This window comes from Lolium perenne, chromosome 1 (genome assembly GCF_019359855.2).
Source record: "Lolium perenne isolate Kyuss_39 chromosome 1, Kyuss_2.0, whole genome shotgun sequence".
Taxonomy (NCBI): Eukaryota; Viridiplantae; Streptophyta; class Magnoliopsida; order Poales; family Poaceae; genus Lolium; species Lolium perenne.
In genome coordinates, this window is record NC_067244.2 from 73,874,202 (window position 1) to 73,883,975 (window position 9,774).

A 9,774-nucleotide genomic window follows, 5' to 3' on the forward strand; every position below is an offset into this window, starting at 1 on the left:
TTCATTTGGTTAACGATGGATGACTCCAATTTCTTGAGGTCATCCAACGTAGCCGTTGTGGTATCGATGGGGGATGATGGAGCGGGTGGCACGAGGGAGGGTGACCCATTCCCATCCGTCTCTTGTTCGGCCATTTCTTAGGTGGTAAAGCCCGAGCAAGAAAACCTTGCTCTGATACCACTTGAATGGGTCGTAGCGAACAAGAGGGGGGTGAATGGCGCTACGACAAGTTTTAGCCTTTTTCAATTTTTAGTGCAACGGAAGATAAAGGTGAGAGCTTTAGCGATAGCGGTGTTCCTACAATGATCCTAGGACAAGTGCAACAAGCAAAGGAAACAACAAGATAGTAAGAGTAAGGAGCGAGACAACCGGGGGGCGCGGAGACGAGGCGAGGTTTGTTTCTCGCAGTTCCTTCCACAATAGGAAGTACGTCTGCGTTGAGGAGGTGCTAGTCTCACACAAGAGACTAGACGGCCACACCACGAAGGAAGGCCTCACCTTCTTCCTCGAGAGAGCTCCACGAAGGTGCTCTAAATAGGCTCCTCCAAATCCAACCGTTATGTCATGTTTTCGCCTAAGCGGTACTACCGCTTTTGGGAAGCGGTACTACCGCCCTGAGTTCGAAATCCCCAGATCTAGTCCACGCGGACGCAGAGAGGTACTACCGCTCGAGGTACCGCAACAGGGTTCAAGCCTTACTAGACTCGAAGCGGTACCGGAGCGGTACCAGAGCGGTACTGCCGTAACTAGTTATGGTACCTGAGCGGTACCGTGGGCGGTACTACCGCTCGTGAGCGGTACTACCGCTCCAGGTACTGCAGAGGTACTGCAACTCGTATTCTAGGTCAAAGTCAGCGCAGAACTCAGAGCGGTACCGTGGGCGGTACCTATAGGGGTAGCGGTACTACCGCTACAGGTACCGGTAGTACCGGCCTGGCTAAAACTGGTTTTCTCCCCTTTTTCTCTCCAACCATGTCACCTCGCGATACACACACAAGACCAGAAAGCCTATAAACTACGCTTCAGTCTTCCGATCTTGACGTGTCCAGCGAGGTCACCGTGCACTTGCAAACTAACAATGATACTCAAGGCACACGGTGAGATTACTCAAGTGTTGTCATCAAACACACAAAACCCGGGGTTTAGACTTTGCTCCTACAGGGAGGGAATTTCCCCGGCGGATTTCAGCCTGCCGGAGAGCTCTTTTCTCTCTGGTGTTTTCCGCCCCGCAGAGGCGGCTGTGTCTATTCGCGATGCCTCCCAGCACCTTAGGGTTTTCAGAAGATTAAGTACGCGAAAGAGAGACGGCCGAGGGGGGTTGTGGGCCCCCTCCCCACAAGGCGGCGCGACCAGGGTGGAGCCCACGCTGGCCTATGGGGGGCCCATGGCGGCCCTCCTCGGCCCCTCCTTTTGGCTGGCTCCTTCTTCTGGAGAAATAAGACTTTCGGTGTATTTTCTGTCAATTGTTGATCTTCAGAAATATTGTATCCTGACGGTGCTTTTTCCAGCATAATCCTGACTCCGGTGAGTAATTCTCCAATAATCATGAAACATGCAAAATAGGTGAAATAACATAAGTATCATCTCTAAATATGAAATATATCAATGAATAACAGTAAATTATGATATAAAATAGTGATGCAAAATGGACGTATCTGAAGGAGATATGCCCTAGAGGCAATAATAAAGTGGTTATTATTTATATCTTTATGTTTATGATAAATGTTTATATATCATGCTATAATTGTATTAACCGAAACATTAGTACATGTGTGATATGTAGACAAATAAAGAGTCCCTAGTATGCCTCTTAAACTAGCTTGTTGATTAATGGATGATTAGTTTCATAATCATGAACATTGGATGTTATTAATAACAAGGTTATATCATTGTATGAATGATGTAATGGACATACCCAATTAAGCGTAGCATAAGATCTCGTCATTAAGTTATTTGCTATAAGCTTTCGATACATAGTTACCTAGTCCTTATGACCATGAGATCATGTAAATCACTTATACCGGAAAGGTACTTTGATTACACCAAACGCCACTGCGTAAATGGGTGGTTATAAAGGTGGGATTAAGTATCCGGAAAGTATGAGTTGAGGCATATGGATCAACAGTGGGATTTGTCCATCCCGATGACGGATAGATATACTCTGGGCTCTCTCGGTGGAATGTCGTCTAATGTCTTGCAAGCATATGAATAAGTTCATAAGAGACCACATACCACGGTACGAGTAAAGAGTACTTGTCAGGAGACGAGGTTGAACAAGGTATAGAGTGATACCGATGATCAAACCTCGGACAGTAAAATATCGCGTGACAAAGGGAATTGGTATCGTATGTGAATGGTTCATTCGATCACTGAAGTCATCGTTGAATATGTGGGAGTGATGACCCACAAGTATAGGGGATCACAGCAGTCTTCGCGGGTAGTATAACCCAATTTATTGATTCAACACAAGGGGAGACAAAGAACACTTGGAAGCCTTAACAGCGGAGTTGTCAATTCAGCTGCACCTGGAAACAGACTTGCTCGCAAGAGTTTATCAGTAGTAACAGTTTTATAGCAGTAGCAGTAGTGAAATAACAGCAGCAGAGTAACAGAGACAGCAGTAGTGATTATAGTAAACAGCAGGATTAAAATACTGTAGGCACGGGGACGGATGACGGGCGTTGCATGGATGAGAGAAACTCATGTAACAATCATAGCAGGGCATTTGCAGATAATAATTAAACGGTGTCCAAATACAAAGCAATCAATAGGCATGTGTTCCAATTATAGTCGTACGTGCTCGCAATGAGAAACTTGCACAACATCTTTTGTCCTACCAGCCGGTGGCAGCCGGGCCTCAAGGGAATCTACTGGATATTAAGGTACTCCTTTTAATAGAGTACCGGAGCAAAGCATTAACACTCCGTGAACACATGTGATCCTCACGTCACTACCATCCCCTCCAGTTGTCCCGATTCTTGTCACTTCGGGGCCATTGGTTCCGGACAGCGACATGTGTATACAACTTGCAGGTAAGACCATAAACAATGAATATCATGATGAAATAATAACATGTTCAGATCTGAGATCATGGCATTCGGGCCCTAGTGACAAGCATTAAGCATAACAAGTTGCAACAATATCATCAAAGTACCAATTACGGACACTAGGCACTATGCCCTAACCACTACAAGAAATCTGCCATAAGTTGACGAAATAAAGGTGTCACTGAAACGTCACTAATGGCTACTTGTGACGTTATTGTGACGACTTTCAAAACGTCGAAAGCTGGGAGTCAGCAGTGAGTGCTTAAGACGTTTCACTTGAAAACGTCGTAGAGCTTTGTGACGTTTTAAAATGTCACTGACGGCATGACGTTCCCAAAACGTCATGGGCACCTGCCCCCGAGTCCAGCGTGGCAATCCGACGTGGCAAAATTGTGACGAATTAGAAACGTCGTTATCTGAATTCAGCCCGGTCCATTCAGCTCCTTATGTGGGCTGAGCCCATTAGTTCTGATTATTTTTTTCGGCTTTGTTGGGCCTTGGCCCGTAACTGGCCCAATTACCTCGGCCTTTTTAGCTTATTTTTTTTCAACGGCCTTTTTAGCTGCTGTACTTACTGGGCCTGGGCCAATTTCCATTGGGCTGTGGCCTTTTTAGGATCCATTACAGTTTTGGGCCGTGGCCTTTTTAGGACCCATTACAGTTTTGGGCCGTGGCCTTTTTAGGACCCATTACACTTTTGGGCCTTGGCCTTTTTAGGGTCCATTATGGTTTTGGGCCTTGGCCTTTTAGGGTCCATTAAGATTTTGGGCCTAGGCCTTTATAGGGTCCACAAAGGTTTTGGGCCTCAGCCTTTTTGGGGTCCATAAAGATATTGGGCCTTGGCCTTTTTGGGTCCATAAAAGTTATGGGCTTTGGCCTTTTTACGGTCCTGCAAGTTTTTTGGGCTTCGGCCTTTTTTGGCCTTTTCAACTCCCATTTTTCGAAAATGCAATTAATTATTTGTTGGGCTCTAGCCTTTTAAGAGCCCATATATTTATAGGCTACTTTGGGCCTTGGCCTTTTAAGAGCCCACAATAGCCCAACAGTGCATATATTAAATTAGGAAATTCAACAGCAAAATATAAAAGACAACATTTCAAATCTGCAAATTTCACAGCAGAGTGACAACAGCAAAATGACCAGGTTCACAGATTCACCAACATGTCAAGAAAGTTCACAGATTCACAGTAAGAAGTTCACATATATGACCAAGTTATTGTCACGCTGCCAGGATGTGACCAAGTTCCATGGCGGGACACAAAAAAGGGATACGACCAGCAGCAGGAGCTAATTCGCAGATGCTCCGAAGATGGACATCATGTGAGCAAGCCTCCTATCACTTTCCTCAGTCCGCTTGAGGAGCTCCATGTAGTCCTTGTCACGCTGAGCTTGTGCGGCTTCATTTGCCGCTTGCTTCTCCTTCTGGGCAGCAGCTTCTTCCATGATGGCAGCAAACTGGCACGCTTCATCTGTTCAGCTTCCTCCTGGGACCTCTTCAGCTGTGCTTCCAGGTCATGAACATGCGCCGATACAGCAGCTGCGGTGGGCTTGTTGAGCTTGACAGTGGAACTGGGCTGAAGTCCAGCATTCTTCAGGAAAGTGCTGTGCTTGGCTTCCTTGCTAAGAACCTTTGCAACAACAATGATCGGCAGACCTTGGCGGTGCACCTTCTGGCACAGGAATAGCCATCTCAGCTTCCATATCAGCCTGGAGATCCATTTCCAAAAGATTCATCAATTCAGGAAATGCACAGGTCCAAGAATGGTTCACAAAAGTGAAATGAACAAGTCACTTACTATTGCAGCTAGAGCTTCCTCAGAGAAACCATCCTTCTTGCTGTGATGGGTCGCCTTAAAGATGTCGACTGCATCTAGCTCTTCACCTCTGCGCTCCTCCCTCTGGAAATGATGTTCACCAAGAATCGTAACATAAGCTTGTGGAGACAAGAGTAAGATGCAAAAGGAAATTCTGTAAGAGTGTTCTTACAGTTGCATACGTATGAGCAAAGATAGCTACGAGAGCCGATCTTTTGGCCAAATTTGACCAAGACGACATGTCCTTGTTCTTGGTACATGTGTTCTGCAGAAGGGCACAATCATGATATTCAGCAATGTGCACACTATAACGATGAGCATCATGTCTACCATGCAAGCACTAATGATCTGCAAGCTGAAGCAAAGAACATACCCCGTGTCTTGGGGTTACCCACAGACGATTAGAGCTTCCCATTCTTCATCTCGAGACATCCTTAACGGGGACTTGATGCTGACTTCATTTGCTGGTACTTTGTCGAAGTAGTCCCTTTTCAGGATGTAGCGCCTGTTCTTCGACACTTTCCGCTGCACGTCATAGCAAGCCTTGGATGTCTTCCGACTCGTGTCCATGTTGAAATTTGCCTACAAAGCAAACAAGGGCAAGGACGAGGTTAGTTATCATGAACTATGAACAATCAAGCAAGCACTCCTATCATCTAACAAATGAACTGGTGATGAAGAAGATTACCCCCATCTTTCCAACGAAGTCGGCCAACAAATTCTCATCCCTCTTGTACAACTTGAAATGCGGAAGGAGCGGCATCTGGCCTCTTGCAAGCATTCCACCCTCCGATGCAAACTTGGCAGCAGGCAAAGGCTTCTCAGGACGTTTCAGCCCTGGAGGAATCTCAATGGTAAGCTTGACTCCCATCCCCTTGCAAATCTGCTCCAGCCCGGTGCCCTTCCTTTTACGGCCACCTGCAGCAGTGGTTCCACCTGAATAGCATACATACAAAGATCATGTCAGAAAGCAGCACCCACAACCAAAAGAGTTTATAAAGATAAACAAAAAAGGCAGTAGATAGTGTGGACAGCTGTCCAACAAAAACTTGCCTTCATCATCCTCAGGATCAAGAAAACCATCAGAATCAAAGTCTTTGATGGACCATGACATCAGATGCAGTAGGACCTGTGTCCCTGCGAACAGTGCTTGCTTCATCGATCCTTTCATCAATCTGCGGTGAGCTACTGCGATTGTTGCGGGGCGGAGTATCTTCATTGTTGGTTGCAGACGCTTCACTTGATGTCCTCCTGGTGACTCTTTTGGAAGGAGCTTCAGCAACAGGTTCCAGATGCCTCTTTCTCCCTCCTGGAGCATCAGCAAACACTCTAACAGGAGGCATTGAACTTTGTTCCTTTTGCAACCTCTTACTCCTCCTCCCTGGGCTTGTCTTTCTAACAGAAGCCTTTTTCTTTCTACTCTTGGGATCCTTCAATGCCTCGCAAAAATAGCAAAACAAAATGGCATTACATCACAGGTTATAGCAAAACAGAAATAAGAAACCAGATACAAGTAATGCCAGCCCTCCAAAGATGATAAGCAGAATGCACCTTCTCAATGTGTTCCCCTATACTCCCTTCAACCTCCCCATCCTCCTGGTCAACCAATTGGTCATTGCTCGGATGATAATCTGAGCTCTCGCCTTGTGTTATGGCAGATGACTCATCATTTGAAAGTGTGGAACGACCTCCACCTCGACCACCATGTGACTTCCTAAAAATTGACACTACGGCGGGGATACCCAGGGATTGTAAGACACGGTTGTTCCGCATCATTGTCCTAGCCCTGTCCTTCTCTATCTCGGTGAGGGGCGCTTCTTTACATGTATGAGAAAAAATATGTAACCATTAGATTGATGGTTGAAATGCATAGAAGCAAGCCAACTCGAACAACTAAGGTAAATTGTTTAATCATAGCAATTTTCAACTTTTAGTTTCATTTAATCCTAGGGTACAAAAATATTCAGACAGAGCCAAAAAAACACAGCACCCGATTAAAAGCATCAATTAGACACAATGATGTTAGGATGAAGCCGCATACCAGCCAGCTGCTTCTTCCCAGTCTTTGCCATGCCTGATGTTGATGGGTTGGATATGTGCTGGCACGAAAAGAATAACAATTAGTGACCGCAGATACAACATATGGATGCAATTAAAGAACCAAGCAACATAGGTTCATGTGGATCAACAATCACCTGGTTCACCTTGCTCCTTGAAGTAGGTCAGACCTTGATAGTATTACCTAAGAAGATAACAGGTTATAATCATTAGACATATCCCTTCATACAACAATAGACATGTACACAGAAAAAGCTGTAGGCATGTACAGATAAACAGGGCTCCCAAACTTTGTTTGGGAGAAGTTTCATCAACACAGGATAAAAGGGCAATATAAATGTTCATCGACGAAATATAAAAGGGAATGCCTTGGTAAAGATCTGTACCAAGCAAGATCCGCAGCAGGTAATCATATTATGTACTAGTTGCAGCAAGAAAGATCTGTAGAAGCTAATCATATATGGACTGCAAGAACTAGATGTACAATCTACAGAGCCCAAGCCAAGTAAAATCCCCCAACAATCACGGACTGGTTGCAGCGAGACCCACGCCAGGCAAGATCTGCATCACTAATTGACTGGTTGGATACAGCAAGCAAGATCGGCAGCAGGTAATCATATAGGGACTGCAGTAAACCAGATCTAAATTCTACAGAGCCTGAGCCAAGCAAGATCCGCAGCAATCATCGACTGGTTGCAGCAAGACACATGCCAATCAAGATCCGAAGCAACCATGGACTGCTTGCATATAGCAAGCAAGATCGGCAGCAGGTAATCATATAGGGACTGCAGAAAACCAAATCTAAAATCTCTGAGCACGAGAAAGGCAAGATCCGCAGCAATCATCGACTGGTTGCTGCAAGAACATGAAAAGCAAGATCCGAAGCAACCATGGACTGGTTGCAGCAAGAACCATGACAGGCCGAGCAACCCTGACCCTGGACAAGCCAAGGAAACAAGCCATGCCACGAAATCCCTAACCCTAACCATGCCATGCCAAGCAAACCGTAACCCTAGCCATGGCCGATGAAACCCTAAGCAGGCCAAGAAAAGGCCATAGAAGAGGGGGGGAACTCGCCTGAAGATCTTGTGGCGAGCGTCTACGCACACGCGGCCGTCGTCGGTGGGTAGCTCTCCGCTCGTCCGCTCGTCGGAGCGCCGCTCGTTGGTGGCCGTCGGCGGGTGGGGATGAGCGGAGTGGGAATTGGGGTTCGTACTGCACCGGAGTGGGAGGGGAATTGGGGAATTGAGGGAGCTCGTACGAGATTTGACTGAAATGTCCCTCCTTTCCAGCTTAGGTTAGTGGCGTTTCGGACATTTGCCCTCCTTTCCAGCTTAGGTTAGTGGCGGGCGGATTCAAAACATTTCGCTGGAGCTGGCGGGAGAAGCTGGGCGGGAGAGTTTTGGGGTTTTGGAGGGTTTTGGGGTTTTGGGGTTTTGGAGGGAATTTTTGGGGCTTTTTTGTGCAAAACAATAATAATTAAATGCGCAATAATGCATATAATTTGGTGTAGGTTAAAATATTTTTAAAAACAGAATATCATGTAATTAAACGTGTGTCACCTTCATTCCTTTAATGATAATAATATAGGGATATATGAAACTCCTAGAATCCTTAATAATTAAATTATATAAAAAAATCAGAAAATGTTTGGTTAATTAGGTCAAATAATATATGTCTCTTGCACACACTAATTATATGCTTATCATAAGGCATATGCAAGCTTTATCCCATTCTATATACATCAAGATTCCGAACGTGGCAGTTCGATCGTGAAGGATTCTCCTAGCTAGAATGTCGTCTCCGCTCGATTTTTTGGCTCCGTTTAATTTGCCAACTGCGCAAAACGGGGCCGTCGGGACATGCGGTATGGCCGTACCGGGCGCGCGCGTGCACCCATCCGCCAACGCGCGAAACGGAAAACATTTAGCACATAAAATGACGCGTCCTAGACCTAAAAACATTTTCCCCTCCATTTATTGAGCAAAGGAAAGTGTGGCCCCAGTTCAAATCCGGTCAGTTTCCAGCGGATTCGGCGGGACACCGCAGGAAGCGGGAGGGATTCCCAGATGGCTACCGCGCGCATACGGCATGTGATAGGTGGTGCGTAGGAGGTATCCTACCGCTGCGTGGAGGTCTCGCGCAATACTAAAATGCGCCACATGTAGCCCCTTCACAAAAAAAGCCCTTCCGGCACCCCGAAAATGGAAAAACCGTCGCCCGTGGTTCGGATTGGAAATCCGCGACACGGGCCTTGCTTCCCATCCTAAGGTCCACGCACGTGCCAAATATGGCCTCGTTCCGACAAACTATGTGGTGAAACGGGCCGTTTCCTACACATTTCCCCTAAAAGCCATAGAACTCCGGACGTGATAGCCCTATTCGTGAAGGGTTTTTCAAGATAATTGCCGTATCCAAATTCCGTCTTTTGAAGTGGTTACCAGGACACATAAAATGACGCCACACGGCTCCGCTCGATTTTTTGGCTCCGTTTAATTTGCCAACTGCGCAAAACGGGGCCGTCGGGACATGCGGTATGGCCGTACCGGGCGCGCGCGTGCACCCGTCCGCCAACACGCGAAACGGAAAACATTTAGCACATAAAATGACGCGTCCTAGACCTAAAAACATTTTCCCCTCCATTTATTGAGCAAAGGAAAGTGTGGTCCCAGTTCAAATCCGGTCAGTTTCCAGCGGATTCGGCGGGACACCGCAGGAAGCGGGAGGGATTCCCAGATGGCTACCGCGCGCATACGGCATGTGATAGGTGGTGCGTAGGAGGTATCCTACCGCTGCGCGGAGGTCTCGCGCAATACTAAAATGCGCACCATGTAGCCCCTTCACAAAAAAAAGCC